The 11,853-nt window shown below is 41.2% G+C and overlaps 1 pseudogene; it reads right to left on the bottom strand.

Annotated features, from left to right (window-relative positions):
- Nucleotides 1-546: 546 nt before the first annotated feature.
- LOC146887825 (uncharacterized) lies at nt 547-2,250 on the bottom strand (annotated as a pseudogene).
- Between the last annotated feature and the right edge of the window lie 9,603 nt (nt 2,251-11,853).

Here is an 11,853-nt window from a genome sequence, read left to right as displayed (position 1 = left end):
CATTTAATTCATCAAGCATGTCATCAAGCCTAGGAATGGGATGCCTATATTTAATGGTGATGTTATTTATGGCTCTACAATCATAGCACATTCTTCATTTCCCATCCTTTTTAGGTACTAACAAAATAGGCACAACATAAGGGCTAAGGATCTTTTGAACCCAACCCTTCTCCAACAACTCTTGGACTTGAGACTCTATCTCCTTTGTTTCTTGAAGATTTGTCCTATAGGCTGGTCTATTTGGTAGACTAGCCCCGGGCACTAAATCTATTTGATGTTCAATTCCTCTAAAGGGAGGAAGCCCAATAGGCCCTTCCTTAGGGAATATATCCTCAAACTCTTTCAAAATATTTTCAATTTTAGGAGGTAAATTCTTAAGCTCAAGAGTTGTGGCAGTACATATGAGTGTTCCTTTACACAGCAGGAGGCATGAAGGTTGTTCAACATTGAGAACTTGATTTAAAGATTTCATGGTTAAAATGTTCTCATTTTGAATGACCTTGGGAGAAGGAACACCAATCTCTCCCGCCTCAGATTCATCTTTATTTAGCTTTTGGACTTTTTGAGGACCTTTTTTTTGTCCTCATCTTTCTCTTTTTCTCTTTTGTTCTTCATTTGAAGTTGATCCTCAGCCACTTGTGATGGCAAAAGAGGATGAAGAACAAACTTTTTAGCCTTATGAGTAAAGGTAATCTCGTTGGTGAGACCATTGTGCATGGTTTTCTTATCAAATTGCCAAAGTCTCCCCAATAAGATATGACAAGCTTCCATTGGTACTACATCACATAGCACACTATCTTCATATTTCCCTATGGAAAACTTGACCTTTACTTGATGATTGACTGCCAAATCCCCATCTTCATTAAGCTAATGAAGTTTGTAAGGTTTTGGATGAGGTAAGACAGTCAAAGACAGCTTGTCAACCAACCTAGTACTGCAGCAGTTACAACACGAGCCACTATCCACAATTAGAGAACAAGTGTTTTTCCAAAATTTTACACCTTGTGTGAAATATGTGCTCTCTTTGTGTTAGTGCTTGTGGACTAGGTTGATTGTTAAGGATCCTTCTAACCATTAAAAGGTCCCCATCACAAGGGTGAGCATCTTCTATATTAGACTCATTGGATTCCTCACTTCCACTCTCACTTTCATTTTCATCTTGGCTGCTATATCTATCAACACCCCTAAGAATCATGGTCTTTTTGGTGGGGCATTGAGATGCTATGTGACCTCTACCAAGACATTTGAAACATTTGATTTCACTTGTGCGAGTGTGTGATGATGCACTCCCCTCTTTACCTTTTCCTAGATTCCTAGGTGGCTCCTCCTTTTTCTCTTCTTTCTTAAAATATTTCTTAACATAAGAGTTAGTTTGAGCTTGATTTCTTTTTGAAAAAGATTTTCTCAAATTTTTTTGTTCTACCTTAATGCATATTTGCACCAAATCATTCAAATCTTGGTAAGGTAGAAGCTCAACTCTATCTCTTATATCAAGGTTTAAGCCACTTAAGAATCTAGAAATGGTAATGGACTCTTCCTCATCATAAGTAACTCCATTTTCCGTCTATATTCTTCCACAGACATATTTCTTTGTTGGAGTCTTTGGAGCTTGTTCATGAGCTCCCTATTGTAGTAGGAGGGAATGTGTCTCCTCCTAAGGGCTGACTTAAGATCATTCCAATATTCAATTGAAGGTCCATTACTTCTTAGCCTCTCTTGGACTATAGAAGTCCACCAATACATAGCATACCCTTGAAAGCTTAGGGTAGCAAGAGGCACTTTCCTTTCTTCACTAACTTGATGGCAAGCAAAGAGTTGCTCGACCTTCATCTCCCAATCCAAATAAGCTTCAACATCATCCTTGCCTTGAAAGTGAGGCAAGTCTACTTTAACTTCTCTAGGAGTAGGGTCTTTTCTTTGTCTCCTAATGTGGGAAGGTTGTTGATAATATTCTCCTAATCTTAATCCTTCCTCTTCCCCATATATTGAAGCTCCACTTCTAGACCCTTTGCTAGAATTACTCCTACTTTTTAACTTATTTTGGATTTTCTCATCTCTTTTCTTTAAAGCTTTGATTTGTTCCTCCAAGAGAGCAATTTGGCCATCTCTTTCCAATTGATCTTTCACCTTGTAAATTGCCTCTTGTTGTCTCCATAGTTCAAGTGATTTGAGTTGTTGAGAAACATGTTTTAAACTATGAATTGAATCCTCATAATCACTTGCAGTATGTAGGGAGGGTTGACTAGCCATGATTACTAAAACCTAACTAAGAAATTCTAAAGAAGAAGTAAATAGCAAACTTCTTGAATTATCTTCAAGGAGAGAGAGGTGAATCACTTGGATTGCTTACTTACCAAGTCTTTCCTTGCCAAAGTAATTCAAAGAATATTGCACAAAACTTCTAAAATAGAATTAAACACACACTAACAATTAAGCAACAAAAACAAAAAGATTTGGAGTCTAACTATGCGGCCTACTTTGGTGAGGCTTGATGTTGCAAGACACACTCACTGTCTACAAGCGCTTTTACTATTTAAAAAGGTTCTAATTAAGAGATGAGAGAACACCTAAGGCTCCCCCAAGACACTTAATTAGTCCAAAGAGATACAAGAAAGAAAACTTGAACAAATACAACTCAAATGAATACAATCACAAATTTGCGCAAACTTTAAAAGTCTTCAAGTGTTTCACTCCACTCTTTTCTTTCTTCTTTTGTCTCACTCAAGTGTTTGCTTTGAATTTTCTCCTTTGTGAACTTCACTTGTAGCTTGGAGTTCCACTTTGGTTTCCACCTCCTAGGATGCTACCTTGAGTATTTGGTTACCTCCAAAGAAATCTTCCACCAAGAATGTAACACCAAACCAAAGAAGCCAATAAGGAAAAACAAGAAAAGCTTAAATAAAAGAAGAGCTAAACTCAAGTAGAATATAGATGAAACATACTCAAAGATTTAACAAAGAAAGACAAACTAGATATAAGGCAAAGAAACAAGTTAAGCACTCAAATGAATTACCTAAAGAATGGCACTAGAATGGATAAAAAAACAACCAAAAACAAGCTAGAAATCTGCATAGAATTTGAATTTTCAGCCACTAGCAGTCCAAAAACGTGAAATTCAGCCTCTACTTCAGCAATTTATCATTTTTTCATTTCTCAACATTTTTCAATGATTTTTGTTTTCTTTACTTCGTCTATGTTTTAGCTAAAAGAGACAAAAATCGGATCTCGATTTGCAATAGCCAATTTTTTGTGATAAATCAAATACAGAAAGTGTGCAGACAGACAGAATTGGAACAGTAGTAAAATGCAGCAGAAAGATGCTCTCAAACTCAAGTGATGGTAATGATTCTAGTGTACTTCTTTTGCCACTTTCTTTTGATTATTTTTGGCACTTGCTTGTACTCTTTTTGTGCTCTTTTTCTTTCTTTTTTTTATAGCTCTTACAGCAGCTAGTTTCCACCACAAATTAGAATCACTACCACACTATGCTTGATCATTTGCATTTTAATAGAAACAAAAAGAGAAGGAAACTTAAAGGAATCAAAAGAAGATTATGAAACTCAAGGAAACACAATGGAAATTAACTCTAAAGAACTTGCCAAGAACTAATTAACAAGTATGAACTCAAATGTGAAAATTAAAAGAACACAAAGCACACTAGAAACGAAAATGAAACTTCGGTGATTAAGCAAGCACAAGGAAAATTCCCACTGGACATTAAGATAACAAAGGTTATCTGGATGTAAAGGTTCATTTCCAAGGCTCCAAGGGAGAAGAGAAGGTGTATTTATGAACCAAAAACAGCAGCAAAATAGTAGCAATATAGCAGCAAAACAACAGCAAAATGGAAAGCTAAACAAAGGAATTTAAGACATAATTGAACTACACATTACTCTAGACAAAACATATGGATGAGAAAATTAAAATGACTCAAATAAATGAAATAGAAAATGAACAAGACTCAAACGAAAATGTAAAAGGCACACAAATTCACCATGGTTGAGTTCTTAGACATAATGGCCGAATGGTTCCAAAGGAACAATGATAAGAACCATATAACCAATGAGGTGAAAAGAAGAAAAACAACAAGACAATCAAAGGAAGTAATGAACAACATGGAAATTGAAAGAAAAATCACAAGGAAGATGAACTTATCTCTTGACGTCAAGCTTGATCAACTAAGGCTCTAGATACCACATGATGAGTCCATCTTCAAGAGTAAGGAAGCCAAGGAGAAGCCATGCGGAATTGATGAAGCTTCCATGGAGAAGGATGAAGGTGCAGAAGTTAGAAGATGAGAGGAGAAGTGGTGCGGCAATGGTGTTTGGAGAAGCTCTCAAGTGAGGTTGGGCCAACACCCAAGGAAGGGGGCTAGAGGAAACCAAGAAGGAGAACTCTAGCCTAAGTTGATTCACAAAAAGATAGGAGTCTGGAGTCATCTCAACAAAGTTTCTCTACTATATTCATGAATTAAAATACAAGGGTCCTAAGCTCTCTATTTATAGTAGAAAAGGAGAGTCAAGTGGTCTAGAAAAATGGAGGGGAAAAGGATCTAGAATGTGGTATTTGGAGCCAAAAAGAGAGCATGAGGCAAGTGTGACTTGCCACCTAAGCAACTCACAAGGGACTTGCTTCTAGGCGCATAAGAGAAGCTTGGTGACTAAGCTTGGAGCAAGAAGGATCTAGATCCTCTCACAAATGCGCTCAGGTTGGACTACGAGCGAGGAGGTTCGTAGAGGTTGGACCACAAGCGGACAGGTTCGTGGAAGCATGATATATCTTGGGTCCATGGCCAAGTAATTGTATGGGTAAATGGATTAGTAGTTTCATTTGTATAATGAGACAATGATCTGAAATCCTTGGGTATCGATTCTTAAGATTAATCAATTTAGATGAAATAAAGTAGTTTGTGCTGAATCTCTATTTTTTTAATTGTATATTTGTATTGTTATGAGCTCACCCTTTCTGTGTGTGTTTGGCGATGATCGTGTGACTTGTCACATGGGAGCAAATGATGTTCTAGGTGATGTTGGTAAGGCATAAAGTCAAAGAGGGAGTAGCGTGGGAAAGCTTTTTATGGAAGTTTACTATCATTTTATTTTCATATTTTTGTAAATCGTATGTTTACTTGAATATGAACTAGTATGGATTATTGGAACATTGTGGTTTAATTGGATGAGTTTAATAAATGTTTAAAATTTCCTTTAGTTTTGGAAAAGACAATAATAATAAACATGAGTTTGTATTTATTTCTATTTTATTTTATTTAAATTAGTAATATCCGGTCGGGATGTTATAGTCCCAAGCATACTTAAATCTAACAACACCATCTTTATTGAGAGGTTAACCTAGTGTGAGAAGACAAAAGTCACCACCCTTTGAGAATGTTAAAACTGAAGGATCTATACATTCAACTGATTGAAATCTAGCACAATTTAGAATCACATGTGTTTAAGCACATAGAGACTTGTTAGTCACAGTAACACTCCATTTTGGTTTTCCCTTCACTATAAGTTGATTCAAGCATGGACAAAAGTCGAACGGGTACGACACTGAATGTAGGTCGAACCGATTCAACTCGAGATGAAGGTATCGTGTGTACTTTGTTAGGTACTACATGATTTTATACTTTAGGATTTTGACTTGATTAGGTACTACATGATTTTGAAACCTATGCGTACTTTGTTACTGTCATAGAAACAACGTTGAAGAGTTACTGTTTTTTGTTACATGTTGCCACGATTTTATACTAATACGAATTGATAATAGGAATCACTTATTAGTGTATTTTTATAAACACATTTTCCAATATATATTTTTAAATAGATGATCTTACTTATTAAATATTTTATAATTTGTAATAAATTTTTAACTAATAATAAAGATATGTTAAAAGGAATGTGTTTGCGCAGCGGAAGCGTGGTGGGCCCATAACCCACAGGTCCCAGGATCGGAACCTGGCTCTAATACCACTTGTTAGGTTTTTAAGGAGGGGCTATCACTTGGGAGATACAACACCAATGAGACCTAAGCCCAACCACATAAGGCATTGACACCACTCTCAACCCAAAACCTTAATACGATGGGTTTATGGGCCTTGATCCTTATATGGTGCTCTACATTCTCATTTCTGGTCAATGTGGGACTTAGACTCACACTTGGATTCCTAACAATAAAGGTTAAGACTCGAGATTTTACGTAGACTCGTGAGAGCTTCGTAGACTCGACTCACAGACCCAACTCGTAAACGCGTAAGAGTATACTTCATTTGAAAATTGTATATAGTAACTTAGTTCAACACACATGCCACTGTTATATAAGTTCAAATAACACCAAATACATCAGTTAAAACAAATCACAACATAAATAACTTCAACTTTCTAGCTCCAATCCTCTAATTATATAATTTCCAACATCATTATCTCTTTCATCACCATCTTCTCCATTATCATAATGCTCTTCCTCATATGACAAGTGTGCATCATAAACATTGGCATAAAAAATTATATTATCAAAGATCAAATGCCTCTAAAATAGAATCAATTGAACTTCCCGAAGCATTTTTGGGACATTGTGAATCGATCTCAATCAATTAAAAATGACGTAATTTATTTTTTCAGAAAACCATATACAAAAATTAAATTAAAAATAAAAGACATATATATATATATAAGTAACAACTTAAAATAATTTAAAGGAATACATATGTATGTAATGTGTACGTAACACTGACTTAAAAAATAATCCCAAAATGAAGCACTCAACAAAAAGAGCTACAAGAAGGTGAGATAGTGAGAATGTGAGAATGTGAGAAATTGAACTAGGCTCAACAGGAGAAGTGTGACAACCACTGCATCTGCAATGTTAGAGGAGTCCAACGCGATGGCTACATGATGGCGATGTGACAACGATGCGATTGCGATGTGTTTTCAAGTTTCAATCTTCTCTTGTTTTTTGATTAGGGTTTCTGATTTGAGCTTCGATCTCTCAATTGGTTCAAATTTCCGATTTGGGGTTTTGGGGCTTTTGATTGGGCTAAATATTCGAATATGAACGACAATATTTTGGTCGTTTCCTCCCCTTCAACGAACTCGGTGACTCAGTCTTAAACTTGTGAGTTTGTACGAGTCAACTGAGTCCACTTCGAGTCTAAAAGAAAACGAGTTTATTAACGAGTAGACGGTGAGTAAACTCGCAGACTCGTACGAGTTTACGAGCCAACCCGTGAGTTTGGTAACCTTGTTAGTACTACTAATTCACTCTATTATTTTATGCTTTGTTCACTTGAATGGGTAGTCTCAAATCCCATCTCCTCAATTGTGCAAAAATTTGAAAATATTAATAATAATTTTACTTTTGTAACCTCTTCATTATATACATATTATATATATATATATATATATAAGAAAATAATAATAATAATATATTTATATAATAATATACTTGTATATTATTATTATTATTAATATATGTATATAATAATTAATAATATATATATATATATATATATATATATAATTTGTACCGCACCTAGCCAAACTCGACCAAATAAGTAAACAATGTGCATATCAAGGCAGCCAAGTATCTAGCCTAGGCGGAGTTAGCCTAACTTGTACCAGTTTTAACCTAAACTAAACATCTAAGGGGACAACCTGCACCTCATATCGCCAACATAAGCCATCAAGGCAAGTAGCCGACCTAGATCGACTACCCCAGCGTATCCGATAAGATTAGAGCCTAGGCCGACCACTTCAATAAACTCAGTATGATAGAAGCCCCCGCGTTCAATAAACCTTAAAGGCCTGGGTTAGGGCCCAGGCCCACTCACAGCCCAAGTTAGAGCCCAAGTCAAGGCCCAGCTCATGGGATGATCATACATCATTAATGCTCCATAAATACACGTGGACCCCAGCAATTAAAGGTACGCATTCATTAATCACTGATTTGACTCTCTGAGAGCTTTGACTTACTTCAGCTTCGGAGACTCTTCTGCAGGTAACCCCTCCTGGGTTCAAGCCGACATGTATCGAATGGGAAGAGGCCAACTGAAGAGATAGCGGACTACATGGTAAGGTGATACTCGTGCCTAACTTATCTTATTTGTTCTCTGCAGGAACAATTGGCGCCCACCGTGGGGCACGAGACGAACACCTTTAGTACCCGCTTTTCTCTGAAGATGGTTTCCACTCGTAGCAGAGCTGGAGCGAACAAGCAAGTGGATGCTGGTCCCTCTGGACCTCCTACCATCACCCCTGATTTGGCCGCCATCTTAGACGGCCAAGCAAAGATACAACAAGAACTTGCAAACTTGAAGAAGCGCAGTGCTGAAGAAATGGAGGCGTTGAGACAAGAGAACTCACGCCTATAGGCGAAGGATCGAGGTTGATCCCAACCTGAAGGGAAAAGCCAAAGAAACCTCTAAAGCTGTGAAGTCTCCGGCTTTCCAGCCTACAGAGGAAGAAAGTGAATACAATCCCACCCCCACACCTTCACCACCACCCAACAGACACCCGTTACCTCTATCCACCCCCACCACTTTCCATCTGGTCAACCGGGGCTTACCGCACCCCCAACCCCCGTCGCCACCCTCCCTACCACCCAAATCCCCTACAACATTTCCACCGCCCTCCACACCACACATATTCCACCCTATAACCCACAATATCTTCCCACAACCCACATTCCCCCTCACAACATCACCTCCACCTTTCCCGCTATGATCAACCACCCTGTTCCACCTCACATGCCCCCTCATCACCAGCCTAGACGCCGCCACCCATTCACGGACTTTATCGCCAACACCCCTCTCCCAGCCCAGTAGGAACCTTTCACCCTCGACCGCTATACTGGTGAAACCGACCCTGACGAGCACCTCAAAGTCTACATCACCCATGTTGCCTTGTACACATCCCAAGATGCCTTCTTTTGCAAAGCTTTCCCCACCACCCTCAAGGGGCTTGCCCTAGAATGGTTCACAACTCTTCCGCCCTACTCAATCGACAGTTTCGACATCCTTTCCCACATGTTTTCCACCCACTTCGCCGGAAGCCGTCCCCATCAAACCACCACCATATCCCTACTGGGTGTCAGACAGGAACCTAACGAACCACTCAGAGCGTTCATCGGTCGCTTTAGTAAAGCCGCCCTTCATACACCGCATCTCAACCAGGAGATGATTCTCCAGTGCATGACACTTACCCTACAACCCGGCCCCTTCGCCAACAACGTCTACCTCCACCCACCTGTCTCCATGCACGAACTCAAGCTGCGTGCAGCCGATTACGTCCGCATGGAGGAAATGCAAACACTTCACACCAAATTCTGCAACGACTACGCCGCCACCACCTCCAACCCCACCCCACAGTCTAACCCACGCCCTGATACCCGCCCACGCGAACCCCGCCAACCTCGCTTCACCAGATACGCCCCCCTCACAGTAGCCCGCTCCCGCATTCTAGACGAAGCCCTCCAAGCTGATCTAATCCCTCCACCACGCAAGACAACCACACCTCCCAACGCCGACATGACCAAATACTGCCGCTACCACCGCAACCATGGTCACACTACGGAAGAATGCAAAGCACTCCAGGATAAAATAGAAGAACTGGTCCGTGCATGCCACTTTCGCCGCTTCATCCGTAGGGATGACCATTCCTCTTCCTCTCGATCCCGCCACCCCCCGCGACCTGACCACAGACGTCAACCAAATGACTCTCATCACAATAGCCACCCCACCCAACCCAATAATCAACAACTAGAACCCGCCCGCACTGACATCACCCCTGCCGACCCCCCTTACGAGGCACCATTAACATCATCTCTGGTGGCTTCGCAAGCGGAGGCTCCACCTCTTCTACCAGAAAGAGACACCTCCACCATATACAATCCATCAACCATATCACCCATTCCCACCACAGACGTCGTATGCCCCCCATTGTATTCACAGATGATGACTTCCACGGCCTCGATCACCAGCAAGATGACCCCATGGTCATCACCGTCGAAATCGAGAATTATGCTGTTAAGAAAGTCCTTGTGGATCAAGGCAGCTCAGTTGACATCCTCTACTGGACCACCTACCAAAAATTACAACTTCCTGACAACGCCATGATCCCATATGATGAGCCCATATATGGCTTTTCTGGCGAACAAGTATCCACCCGGGGCTACATAGACCTCCACACAATCTTTCGGGACGGAACCCAAACCAAAACCATCCCAATCCGCTTTTTTATTGTCGATGCGCCAACATCTTACAACATCCTCCTAGGCCGTCCTTCCCTCAATACACTTGGCACAATCGTCTCCACCTCTCACTTGGCTATGAACTTCCCTGCCCCATCCGGTGACATCCTGACCATACACTATGACCAGCGCTTGGCACGCAAATGCTACATGGCAAGCTTACGACCACAACTCCCAATCCAACAAACCAACCATATCGAACGACCCCCTGGTTCCGACATAGTCCTATCCAGCGAAGACCTTGACCCCAACATAGGCCGGGATGTCCGCCTCGAACCATTCGAGGACACCACTCCTCTGACGCTTCCCAATGGTCACTCTATTAACTTAGGCACCGGTTTAAACTCTGACGAGCGTGCCACAATCACACGTATCCTAATCAACAACACAGATCTTTTCGCCTGGTCGGCCGCCGACCTCCCTGGAGTAGACCCCCAGGTGGCATCCAACAAGCTATCCATATATAAAGAAGCCCGCTACGTATCCCAGAAAAAACGCAAGCTTGGGGAAGAACACCGACAAGCAGCCAAGGTGGAAGCCGACAAGTTATTGAGCGCAGGATTTATAGAAGAAGCTCAATACACCACTTGGCTTTCTAACGTTGTCTTGGTGAAGAAAGGCAATGGCAAATGGCGGATGTGCGTAGACTACACGAACTTGAACAAGGCTTTCCCTCGCGACGCCTACCCCTTACCCAACATTGATCGACTCGTACACGACGCGGCAGGAAACAAGGTGCTTAGCTTTTTGGATGCATATTCAGGGTATAACCAAATCCCAATGGCCACAGCAGATATGCACAAAACCGCCTTCATCATGGACGATGCCAACTACTTCTATAGGGTCATGCCCTTCGGCCTCAAAAACGCCGGGGTAACTTACCAAAGACTAATGGACAAAGTTTTCAGCCACCTAACAGGACAATGTGTCGAAGTATACGTCGATGACGTGGTTGTCAAGTCCCCAAGCCATCATCAACACGCTGAAGACCTGGCGGTAGTGTTCTCCGCGCTGCGCCAATATAACCTTCGCCTAAATCCCGACAAATGTGTATTCGGCGTTGACCGGGGTAAATTCCTTGGTTTCATGTTAACCCAATGCGGCATAGAGGCTAACCCTGAAAAATGCAAGGCTATCATCGAAATGCGCAGCCCCACTACCGTCAAAGAAGTCCAACGTCTCATTGGCCGTCTCACAGCCATCTCTCGCTTCCTACCCAAACTAGCTGAACAAACCCAACCCATAATCCAACTCCTAAAGAAATCCACCCGGTTCACGTGGTCTGATGATTATGAACAGATCTTCCAAAAACTCAAAACAACCTTAACCTCACCGCCCATCCTCCACAAACCGGACACCAGCCAACCCCTGCTAGTATACATCACGGCCACCGACTATACCGTCAGCTGCGCTTGTTCAAGAAATATAGGGCACACAACATCGTGTGTATTTTGTGAGCAGAACACTGCAAGATCCTGAAACCAGGTATCAGATGGTAGAAAAACTAGCCCTATCCTTAGTCCACGTAGCACGCCGCCTTCGCCCGTATTTCCAAAACCATACCATAACCGTTAAGACCGACTACCCAATCCAGAAAATCTTACAAAA

Source organism: Vigna unguiculata, chromosome 3 (assembly GCF_037176805.1).
Source record: "Vigna unguiculata cultivar grain cowpea cultivar isolate G323 ecotype 2 chromosome 3, ASM3717680v1, whole genome shotgun sequence".
Taxonomy (NCBI): Eukaryota; Viridiplantae; Streptophyta; class Magnoliopsida; order Fabales; family Fabaceae; genus Vigna; species Vigna unguiculata.
The sequence above is the reverse complement of the archived record's forward strand: the minus strand, read 5'-3'. Positions and strand labels throughout refer to the sequence as shown.